This window comes from Pseudophryne corroboree, chromosome 6 (genome assembly GCF_028390025.1).
Source record: "Pseudophryne corroboree isolate aPseCor3 chromosome 6, aPseCor3.hap2, whole genome shotgun sequence".
NCBI classification, from domain to species: Eukaryota; Metazoa; Chordata; class Amphibia; order Anura; family Myobatrachidae; genus Pseudophryne; species Pseudophryne corroboree.
Genome location: NC_086449.1, coordinates 649,554,911 through 649,567,646, shown reverse-complemented (window position 1 = coordinate 649,567,646; position 12,736 = coordinate 649,554,911). Strand labels below are relative to the sequence as shown.

The 12,736-nt window shown below is 44.5% G+C and overlaps 1 protein-coding gene across 1 annotated transcript in view; it reads left to right on the top strand.

The window, feature by feature from the left end:
- TGFBI (transforming growth factor beta induced) overlaps positions 1 to 12,736 on the top strand; it is a 118,027-nt gene that overhangs the window by 78,141 nt on the left and 27,150 nt on the right. The gene's annotated exons all lie outside the window — the stretch shown is intronic.

Sequence of the window (12,736 nt, the reverse complement as noted above, 5' to 3'; positions counted from 1 at the left end):
ATTCATGAGAATTTGCAGAATCAGTATATAAGCTTAAACAATCACTAGACAGAATGCCGTAGTCAGGGCCAGATTAATAGTGGGGTAGATGGGACTATAGCTCCAGGCCTCCACATAAAATAAGGCCCATCGTCATGACAGTGCAATGATGATGACCACAAGGACCTGCAATTTAAAGATGAACTTCAGGTATCTGAGGGAATCCAAGCGCTGACTTGACATTTCCCACTAGGCTCGGATTCCAAAACAAGGCAACACGTCATCTTCCTGGTGTTGGGATCTCTCATGTTTTGAATTCGCTATAAGTCCCTCCCGTGGTGATTCGGCGCCAGTTCACACGGGACTCCGGAAAGAGAGCACATCCACTAGACTGCCAGGGCATTACAGCAATATTTATTATTAGGATCTTTACGGGTGCACTGCAGACAGCCCAGAGTTCCTCCTTAAGGCAGCATTATTTCTCTAACGTCCTAAGTGGATGCTGGGGACTCCGTCAGGACCATGGGGTTTAGCGGCTCTGCAGGAGACAGGGCACAATAATAAAAGCTTTAGAATCAGGTGGTGTGCACTGGCTCCTCCCCCTATGACCCTCCTCCAAGCCTCAGTTAGATCTTTGTGCCCGGCCGAGAAGGGTGCAATCTAGGTGGCTCTCCTGAGCTGCTTAGAATAAAAGTTTAAGTTAGGTTTTTTATTTTCAGTGAGTCCTGCTGGCAACAGGCTCACTGCTACGAGGGACTTAGGGGAGAGAAGTAAACTCACCTGCGTGCAGGATGGATTTGCTTCTTAGGCTACTGGACACCATTAGCTCCAGAGGGAGTCGGAACACAGGTCTCACCCTGGGGTTCGTCCCGGAGCCGTGCCGCCGACCCCCCTTGCAGATGCCGAAGTTGAAGAGGTCATGAGGTCCAGAAACAGGCGGCAGAAGACTTTCAGTCTTCATAAGGTAGCGCACAGCACTGCAGCTGTGCGCCATTGTTGTCAGCACACTTCATACCAGCGGTCACTGAGGGTGCAGGGCGCTGGGGGGGGCGCCCTGGGCAGCAATGTATTATACCTTTTTTATGGCTAAAATACATCACATATAGCCCTTGAGGCTATATGGATGTATTTAACCCCTGCCAGATCTCACAAACTCCGGGAGAAGAGCCCGCCGTTTTAGGGGGCGGGGCCTATTCTCCTCAGCACACGGCGCCATTTTCCTGCTCAGCTCTGCTGTGAGGAAGGCTCCCAGGCTCTCCCCTGCACTGCACTACAGAAACAGGGTTAAAACAGAGAGGGGGGGCACTTATTTGGCGATATGATTACATATGTGAAAATGCTATAAGGGAAAACACTTGTATAAGGGGTTGTCCCTGTATAATTATAGCGTTTTTGGTGTGTGCTGGCAAACTCTCCCTCTGTCTCCCCAAAGGGCTAGTGGGGTCCTGTCCTCTATCAGAGCATTCCCTGTGTGTGTGCTGTGTGTCGGTACGTGTGTGTCGACATGTAGGAGGACGATGTTGGTGAGGAGGCGGAGCAAATTGCCTGTATTGGTGATGTCACTCTCTAGGGAGTCGACACCGGAATGGATGGCTTATTTAGGAATTACGTGATAATGTCAACACGATGCAAGGTCGGTTGACGACATGAGACGGCCGGCAAACAAATTAGTACCTGTCCAGGCGTCTCAGACACCGTCAGGGGCTTGTAAAAACGCCCATTTACCTCAGTTGGTCGACACAGACACAGACACGGACACTGACTTCAGTGTCGACGGTGAAGAAACAAACGTATTTTCCTTTAGGGCCACACGTTACATGTTAAGGGCAATGAAGGAGGTGTTATTTGTGGTACTGCAAGTACCACAAATAAGGGTATTATGTAGGGTGGGAATAATCTACTTGTAGTTTTTCCTGAATCAGATAAATTAAAGTGTGTGATGATACGTGGGTTTCCTCCGATAGAAAATTATTGGAGGTATACCTTTTCCCGCCAGAAGTGAGGGCGAGTTGGGAAACACACCTTAGGGTGGATAAGGCGCTCACACGCTTATAAAAACAAGTGGCGTTACCGTCTCCAGATACGGCCGCCCTCAAAGAGCCAGCTGATAGGAAGCTGAAAAATATCCTAAAAAGTATATACACACATACTGGTGTTATACTACGACCAGCAATCGCCTCAGCCTGGATGTGCAGCGCTGGGGGGGCTTGGTCGGATTTCCTGACTGAAAATATTGATACCCTTGACAGGAACAATATTTTATTGACTATAGAGCATTTTAAGGATGCATTTCTATATATGCGAGATGCGCAGAGGGATATTTGCATTCTGGCATCAAGAGTAGATGTGATGTCCATATCTGCCAGACGATGTTTATAGACACGACAGTGGTCAGGTGATGCAGATTCCAGACGGCACATGGAAGTATTGCCGTATAAAGGGGCGGTCCATCGGACCTGGTGGCCATGGCAACAGCTGGAAAATCCACTTTTGTTACCCCAAGTCACATCTCAGCAGAAAAGGACACAGTCTTTTCAGTCTCAGTCCTTTCGTACCCATAAAGGCAGGCGGGCAAAAGGCCAGTCATATCTGCCCAGGGTTAGAGGAAAGGGAAGAAGACTGCAGCAGGCAGCCCATTCCCAGGAACAGAAGTCCTCCACAGCTTCTGCCAAGTCCGCAGCATGACGCTGGGGCCATACAAGCGGACTCAGGTGCGGTGGGGGGTCATCTCAAGAGTTTCAGCACGCAGTGGGCTCACTCGCAAGTGGACTCCTGGATCCTACACGTAGTATCCCAGGTGTACATTGGAAATTCGAGACGTCTTCCCCTCACAAGTTCCTGAAGTCTGCTTTACCAACGTCTCCCTCCGACAGGGAGGCAGTATTGGAAAAAAATTCACAGGCTGTATTCCCAGCAGGTGATAATCAAAGTACCCCTCCTACAACAAGGGAAGGGGTATTATTCCACACTATATTGTGGTACTGAAGCCAAACGGCTCGGTGAGATCTAAAAGATTTGAACAATTACATACAAGGGTTCAAATCAAGATGGAGTCACTCAGAGCAGTGATAGCGAACCAGGACGATATGGTGTCACTGGATATCAGGGACGCTTACCTACATGTCCAAATTTTGCCCTTCTCACCAAGGGTATCTCAGGTTCGTGGTACAGAACTGTCACTATCAGTTCAGACGCTGCCGTTTGGATTGTCCACGGCACCCCGGGTCTTTACCATGGTAATGGCCGAAATGATGATTCTTCCTAAAAGAAATATGGACGCTTTCCTGATAAGGGCAAGGTCCAGAGAACAGTTGGCGGTCGGAGTAGCACTATCTCAAGTAGTTCTACGACAGCACGAGTGGATTCTAAATATTCCAAAATCGCAGCTTTTTCCGACGACACGTCTAATGTTCCTAGGAATGATTCTGGACACAGTCCAGAAAAGGATGTTTTCTCCCGGAGAAGAAGACCAGGGAGTTATCCGAGCTAGTCAGGAACCTCCTAAAACCAGGAAAAGTATCAGTGCATCATTGCACAAGGGTCCTGTGAAAAATGGTGGTTTCTTACAAAGCGATCCCATTCGGTAGATTTCACGCAAGAACCTTTCAGTGGAATCTGCTGGGAAAATGGTCCGGATCGCATCTTCAGATGCATCAGCGGACAACCCTGTCTCCAAGGACAAGGGTGTTTTCTTCTGCGGTGGCTGCAGAGTGCTCATCTATGAAAGGGCCGCTGATTCAACATTCAGGACTGGGTCCTGGTGACCACGGATGCCAGCCTGAGTGGCTGGGGAGCAGTCACACAAGGAAAAAATTTCCAGGGAGTGTGATCAAGTCTGGAGACTTCTCTCCACATAAATATACTGGAGCTAAGGGCAATTTACAAAGCTCTAAGCTTAGCAAGACCTCTGCTTCAAGGTTAGCCGGTATTGATCCAGTGGGACAACATCACGGCAGTCGCCCACGTAAACAGACAGGGCGGCACATGAAGCAGGAGGGAAATGGCAGAAACTGCAAGGATTCTTCGCTGGGCGAAAAATCATGTGATAACACTCTCAGCAGTGTTAATTCCGGGAGTGGAAAACTGGGAAGCAAACTTCCTCAGCAGGCATAACCTCCACCCGGGAGAGTGGGGACTTCAGCGGGAAGTCTTCCACATGATTGTAAACCGTTGGGAAAAACCAAAGGTGGACATGATGGCGTCCCACCTGAACAAAAAACTAGACAAATATTGCGCCAGGTCAAGGGACCCTCAGGCAATAGCGGTGGACGCTCTGGTAACACTGTGGGTGTACCAGTCAGGGTATGTGTTCCCTCCTATGCATCTCATACCAAAAGTACTGAGAATCATAAGAAGGAGATGAGTAAGAACGATACTCGTGGTTCCGGATGGGTCAAGAAGGACTTGGTACCCGGAACTTCAAGAGATGCTCACGGAAGAACCGTGGCCTCTTCCTTTAAGAAAGGACCTGCTCCAGCAGGGGCCTTGTCTGTTCCAAGACTTACCGCGGCTGCGTTTGACGGCATGGCAGTTGAACGCCGGATCCTGAAAGGGCATTCCAGATGAAGTCATCCCTACCCTGGTCGAAGCCAGGAAGGATGTAACCGCAAAACATTTTCACCGCATTTGGCGAAAATATGTTGCGTGGTGTGAGGCCAAGAAGGTCCCTACAGAGGAATTCCAACTGGGTCGTTTCCTACATTTCCTAAAAACAGGACTGTCTATGGGCCTAAAATTAGGGTCCATTAAGGTTCAAATTTCGACCCTGTCAAATTTCTTCCAAAAAGAACTGGCTTCAGTGCCTGAAGTTCAGACGTTTGTAAAAGGGGTACTGCATATACAGCCTCCTTTTGTGCCCCCAGTGGCACCTTGGGATCTCAATGTTGTTTTGAGTTTCCTAAAGTCACATTGGTGATCCACTCACCACTGTGGAATTAAAATATTTCACATGGAAGGTGAAGATTCTATTAGCCCTGGCTTCAGCCAGGCGTGTGTCAGAATGGGCGGCTTTATCATATAAAAGCCCTTACTTAATTTTTCATTCTGACAGGGCAGAATTGAGGACTCGTCCTCAATTTCTCCTTAAGGTGTTTTCTGTTTTTCACATGAACCAACCTATTGTGGTACCTGCGGCTACTAGGGACTTGGAGGACTCCAAGTTACTTGACGTTGTCAGGGCCCTGAAAATATATGTTTCCAGGATGACTGGAGTCAGAAAATCTGACTCGCTGTTTAGCCTGTATGCACCCAACAAGATGGGTGTTCCTGCTTCTAAGCAGACGATTGCTCGCTGGATTTGTGGTACAATTCAGCTTGCACATTCTGTGGCAGGCTTGACACAGCCAAAATCAGTAAAAGCCCATTCCACAAGGAAGTGGGCTCATCTTGGGCGGCTGCCCGAGGGTTCTCGGCTTTACAACTTTGCCGAGCTGCTACTTGGTCAGGGGCACACCCTGACTGAGGAGGACCTGGAGTTCTCTCATTCGGTGCTGCAGAGTCATCCGCACTTTCCCGCCCGTTTGGGAGCTTTGGTATAATCCCCATGGTCCTGACGGAGTCCCCAGCATCCACTTAGGACGTTAGAGAAAATAAGAATTTACTTACCGATAATTCTATTTCTCGTAGTCCGTAGTGGATGCTGGGCGCCCATCCCAAGTGCGGATTGTCTGCAATACTTGTACATAGTTATTGTTACAAAAATCGGGTTATTCTTGTTGTGAGCCATCTTTTCAGAGGCTCCGTCGTTGTTATCATACTGTTAACTGGGTTCAGATCACAGGTTGTACGGTGTGATTGGTGTGGCTGGTATGAGTCTTACCCGGGATTCAATATCCTTCCTTATTATGCACGCTCGTCCGGGCACAGTATCCTAACTGAGGCTTGGAGGAGGGTCATAGGGGGAGGAGCCAGTGCACACCACCTGATCCTAAAGCTTTTATTATTGTGCCCTGTCTCCTACGGAGCCGCTAAACCCCATGGTCCTGACGGAGTCCCCAGCATCCACTACGGACTACGAGAAATAGAATTATCGGTAAGTAAATTCTTATTTTTTTTTAAATGGCATTATTTGATTAACCCTTTATCGCGTGTGCTGTAACTGCCCTCAGTGCTACCAAGAGCTCCTAATTCAGGGGCAGCAGCATTAACCCTTGGTGCACACTGATGTTCTTTTTTTTCTCCCTGACCGCAGTGTTACCCAGAGCTTTTAACACAGGGCAGCATTAACCTTTTACTGGTGCACACTAGTGCTGAAACTGCTCACAGTGCAGCCCAGCATTAACCCTTCGTGCACACTGGTGTTTTTTTGTCACAAAGCATAAAAATGAGTGATAAATAAAAAGAGACAATAAAGACAACAATTTATAAACCTCCTGGTTATTGTTGGTATAAATATCAGCCTGATGGCAGCTTCCCTCTTCCCCTTGACAAAGTCTATAGGACGAAACGTGTCGGGGATCCTGACCCTTCCTTACTTCTGAAAGATAAGCATCTCTTATGAACTTTATTGTCTTTTTATTCATCACTCATTTTTATGCTTTTTTTTATTTTTTCATATATCTTAAAATACTTATTATTTTTTCTCTTACCAAATATATTTTTAACTAAATACTCTTGAATTTTGTTTTCATTATATATTTTCTCTGTGACATCTTAGCTTGTTTTTTTACTCTTTCAATTTTTTTTACACATATATATATATATATATGTGTATATATATACATTTATTTATTTATGGTCATTCGACAAGGTAAACTTGTGTGTTTTCAGAGCCAGACCATGCCACTGCGTTAATAAAATAAGCGATGTGAGTCGCAGTGTGGAATTGTTGTCAACTATTGAAAAACAAAAAAAGGTTGTTGTTTTTTTAAAACTTGTGTGTGTTCAAGGCCAGGTCGTACCATTGTGCTGATAATATAAATGATTTGCAGTGATTCACAGCAGTGTGTAAAAAAAAACAGGTGGCATTTAGTATGCCGCCTGTTGGGATCCCGGCGCTCAGTATACCGGCGTCGGGATCCCAGCACCCGGCATACCGACAACTATTCTCCCTCTTGGGGATCCACAAGCCCCCTGGAGGGAGAATAAATAGCGTGGCGAGCGCAGCGAGCCCGCAAGGGGCTCATTTGCGCTCGCCCCACTACCGGCATGCCGGCATTCGGGATCCCGGCGCCGGTATACTGGCCGGCGGGATCCCGCTTGCCAGCCACTCATACTACACACATAAAAACAAACCCCCCCAAAAAACTTGTGTGTGTTCAGGGCCAGGCCAACTGCAGTAATAAATGAGTCAGCAGTGCGAGTTGTTTTTTGTAAAAAGATCCAAAACCATAACCAAAACACATGAGAGCAAAACCAAAACTCAACAAATTGAATGAGAACCAGAATCCGAACCAAAACCAAAACACGGGGGTTTGCTGCACTTCTCTGCAACAATTTAATAGTTGCTTCACGCAGGAGATCTCCAAAGATATTTCATGTATGTAGCTTTTCAGAGCTTGTTAGCTTATACCATCTTGAGATATCGCTAGCTACTCTTTTCTCCCCTATGGAGAAACCCTCACCAGAGAGGGATGATCTGATCCATCCCCGGCTGCTCCCATGCTGCTCCCCCCTGTAAACACCTTCACAGACGTATGCGGCTTTTAAAGTCACTCTCCCCCCCAAAAATTTTTTTTTTTTTTTATATAAAGGCACTAAAGCTTCTCTGCTGCCATGATAAATAGACAACTAAATTGGTTACACTTTAACTAGTAAGACCAGAAATAGCGTAAGCATTTTCTTTCTGAGCCATAAATACACTATGCTGCCTGCAAAAAACGAACAAAAACCGTTAAAAGTTTTGTGTGATGCATAAGCTATTCTTTTATGTTAGATAGTTAGATTTATGCTATCTCCATTACTGTGAAGCCAGGCAGCCACCTTTATCAAGATGGGCCCCGCAACCACACTGCACGTGAGTGAGCCTGTGCCCGTGCGCCATCTTAGATGCAGTGTGACTGTGATGTACTGCACAGCTTTCAACACATTTTCCTTATGGAAAATCATTCTACAGATAACTCTATTACCACTAATGCCAATGTTGTCTTCGGTAACTTAACTGCTTACATCAGAGTCGGCCCTAGGCATAGGCAAACTAGGCAAATGCCTAGGGCATTTGGTATGCCTAGGGGCACAAGCAGCTTCTGCTGATTAAAATGATATGCAGCATGCCTATACTGTGTGTAGCATTTCATATGCAGATACAGCCACAGTCGCACACAGTATATAGGCATGTCGCATATCATTTTACCCAGCAGAACCTGCTTGTGCATCCTAGCTACATAGCAATGCAAATAAATTATAAATGATCAAAAATGGGCACCCAGCGTTAGCAGAGCTGACAGCTGACTCACGCCAGATATCTCCTGCTGCATGGTGCATTGAGGCAAGATTTATGAGGACACATCTGTATCCAATCAGGGTCAGAGGTCACAGTGTTAGCTACCATGTGAGTTCTGTGTGTGAATGGGTTGGTTGTGCAATAGTGTTTGGCATATGTATAAGGGGCATTATGCGTGTCATGTGTATAAATGCATTAATGTGCGGCAAATGTGTAAGAGGCACTATGTGGGTCATTATGTGTATAAGGGCATTAATAATGTGTGTCATATGTGTAAGGGGCACTATGTGTGTCACTATATATATAAGGGCACTAATAATGTGCGGCATATGTGTAAGGGACATTATGTGTGTCATTGTGTTTATAAGGGCATTAATAATGTGTGGCACATGTGTAAGGGACATTATGTGTATAAGGGCATTAATAAAGGTTGGCATAATGTGTAACGTGCATTATGTTTATAAGGACATTAAATATGTGTGTCATATATGTAAGGGGCATTACTGTGTGGTATTATGTGTATAAATGCATTACTAGTGTGTGGCATTATGTGTTATAGGTGCTCTACTGTGTGGTGTGGTGTAATGTAAAGAAAGGGCACTACTGTGTAAGCTGATGTGAATAAAGAGCAATAAGGGGCAATGCAGTGTGATGTAATGTGAATAAGGGGCACTACTGTGAGGAGTAACATATATAAGGTAAAGTGGTACTACAGTGTGATGTAAAGTGAATTAGGGACACTATTGCATGATAAAATGTGAATAAAGTTGCAGTACTGTGTGGCCTAATTTGAATAGGCAGTATTATTGTGTGGCCATGCCCTTTGCCAGCAAAAACACACCCCTTTTTGGGCTGTGCACCGAATGTGCGCACTGTTCCTATTTAAATTATAGGAGGTAGGAACACCAAAATAAGGACTGCTATGGGTGAGGGATGATGATGCTGTGAAAGGGGTGCAGGATCAGAGGCAGAACTAGCGGTGCTGCTAGGGGGCACCAGCCAAAACCTTGCCTAGGGCATCATATTTGTTAGGGCCGGCTCTGGCTTACTGAGTACTGTCTATACTGTTACCACTGACAACGGCTGTTATCCTGAGTAAACCTCCAAGTTTGCTTAAGGATAAAATGGCCTCAACTCCATATCACATTCCACTGGTGCCTATTGGTCTACACCAATAGGACATATCAACACTTTAAGGTATCACTTGTAAAGTTGTACTTGCCTGTCATGAGTACACCTACTGTACATACTAGAGATGTGCACCGGAAATTTTTCAGGTTTTGTGTTTTGGTTTTGGATTCGGTTCCGCGGCCGTGTTTTGGATTCAGATGCGTTTTGGCATAACCTCCCTGAAAATTTTTTGTCGGATTCGGATGTGTTTTGGATTCAGGTGTTTTTTTTCAAAACCCCCTCAAAAACTGCTTAAATCATATAATTTGGGGGTAATTTTGATCCTATAGTATTATTAACCTCAATAACCACAATTTCCACTCATTTCCAGTCTATTCTGAACACCTCACACCTCGCAATACTATTTTTAGTCCTAAAATTTGCACCGAGGTCGCTGAATGACTAAGCAAAGCGACCCAAGAGGGTGGCACAAACACCTGGCCCATCTAGGAGTGGCACTGCAGTGTCAGACAGGATGGCACTTAAAAAAATTGGCCCCAAACAGCACATGATGCAAAGAAAAGAGAAAAAAGAGGTGCACTGTGGTCGCTGGACGGCTAAGCTAAGTGACACAAACACCTCAATATCACAAAAATTATTCGTTCTAATCAATGGTATTATTGGTCCAAATCACTGGAAGAAAATTACAAAATCACTGGAATTATTCGTTCTAATCAATGGTATTATTGGTCCAAATCACTGGAAGAAAATGACAAAATCACTGGAATTAAATGGCAGTAATGTCGGGAATTATATCAAATGGCAGTACCACTGGACATATACGGAAGTGTCAGACAGGATGGCACTTAAAAAAATTGGCCCCAAACAGCACATGATGCAAAGAAAAGAGAAAAAGAGGTGCACTGTGGTTGCTGGACGGCTAAGCTAAGCGACACAAACACCTCAATATCACAGGAATTATTCGTTCTAATCAATGGTATTATTGGTCCAAATCACTGGAAGAAAATGACAAAATCACACGAATTATTCGTTCTAATCAATGGTATTATTGGTCCAAATCACTGGAAGAAAATGACAAAATCACTGGAATTATTTGTTCTAATCAATGGTATTATTGGTCCAAATCACTGGAAGAAAATGACAAAATCACTGGAGTTATTCGTAAACATTTGTAGAAAGTCACTGCTTTCTGATTACAGAAATGCTCAGATATTCCTGCGAATCCACAATCCCTTCCCAGAGGAAAAAGAAATTGAGAAACTGTTGTTTGAGAACGTTTGTTCTCTTTTCCTTACAAAGGAACAAACCACTTTCCAAGAACACTGACGTTTTTGGGATTATGGAGACATAATGTTTTTGAATATAAATCCTAAAGCAGGTGGTGTATTAGAGCAAAAGAGTGCAAGAGACCAGCCATGCAGTTTCTGAAATATTATGACAAAATGTTACTTTATTTCATAAGCACTCATTCCTAACTCTGCTAAGTACTGTTTGGTATACTGTATCTGGCTTCCATGAGGTAGTTGTCCATTATTTCAGCTTCCATTGACCTTTATGAAAGCGGTAGAAGTTATCGATTCTTTTTTTTTTCCCCCTATTTTTAATTTTCTCCTGCATAGCCCAGTAAAATGTTGCAATGTTAAGTATTGACTTGTGCCTTCTGGGGGTCCACTTCTTCACCAAACCCAGCCAAATCTCATCCTAACCCTCTGTTCCACATTCTTTATGTACCCCATCTGTGTCACCCATGTCTGTCTACACCCCCCCCCCCCTTTAGATTGTAAGCTCTCACGAGCAGGGCCCTCTTCCCTCATGTGCTTATCCTTTGTCTTACTTTAATAATCTTCAACTGTACCACATCCAGCAGTCTTCTGCCACCTGATACTTATTCCAGTGCCATCTGCTGATGTAACTATGTGTATTTACCCTGTACTTGTCCTATACTGTCATCAACTGTAAGTTGCTGTTTTCCTGTTTGATTATTTATGTACTCTGTAATTGGGTGCTGCAGAACCCTTGTGGTGCCATATAAATAAAGGATAATAATAATAATAATAATAATAATAATAATAATAATATAAGGTGTATAATCCCCAGGTGTATCTCACACATCACACAGTACAGTATATAGGGTGTATAATCCCCAGGTGTATCTCACACATCGCTCAGTACAGATTACAGGATGTATAATCACCCCACCAGGTGTATAACACACGTCGCAAAGTACAGTATACATACTGGTCACAACAATGCAGCAGATATTGAGCACTGATCAGGATACTAGAAGTGACACAGAGCAGCAAGATACAGCAATGGCCTACTGTACTATACTATATATGTATACTGCTGGTCACCAAAATGCTGCACTGTCCTACTATATACTGCTCACAATAATGCAGCACAGATATGGAATGGATACAGTGAGTGACACAGAGCTGCAAGATACAGCAATGGCCTACTGTACACAACTAAATACTGTTGGGTCACCAAAATGCTGCACTGTAATACTATATATACTGCTCACAAAAATGCAGCACAGATATGGAATGGATACTTGCAGTGACATAGACCTACAAGATACAGCAATGGCCTACTGTACACAACTATATACTGTTGGGTCACCAAAATGCTGCACTGTAATACTATATATACTGCTCACAAAAATGCAGCACAGATATGGAATGGATACTTGCAGTGACACAGAGCTGCAAGATACAGCAATGGCCTACTGTACACAACTATATACTGTTGGGTCACCAAAATGCTGCACTTTAATACTATATATACTGCTCACAAAAATGCAGCACAGATATGGAATGGATACTTGCAGTCACACAGAGCTGCAAGATACAGCAATGGCCTACTGTACACAACTATATACTGTTGGGTCACCAAAATGATGCACTGTAATACTATATATTCTGCTCACAAAAATGCAGCACAGATATGGAATGGATACTTGCAGTGACACAGAGCTGCAAGATACAGCAATGGCCTACTGTATTGTAGTACTACTACTACTACTACTATAAGTATAATTATATACTGGTGGTCCCCAGTCCCCACAATAAAGCACACTGAGCACAGATATTTGCAGCACACTGAGCACAGATATGGAGCGTTTTCAGGCAGAGAACGTAGATATTTTCAGCACACTGAGCACAGATATTTGCAGCACACTGAGCACAGATATTTGCAGCACACTGAGCACAGATTACGGAGCTTTTCAGGGAGAGAATGCAGCCA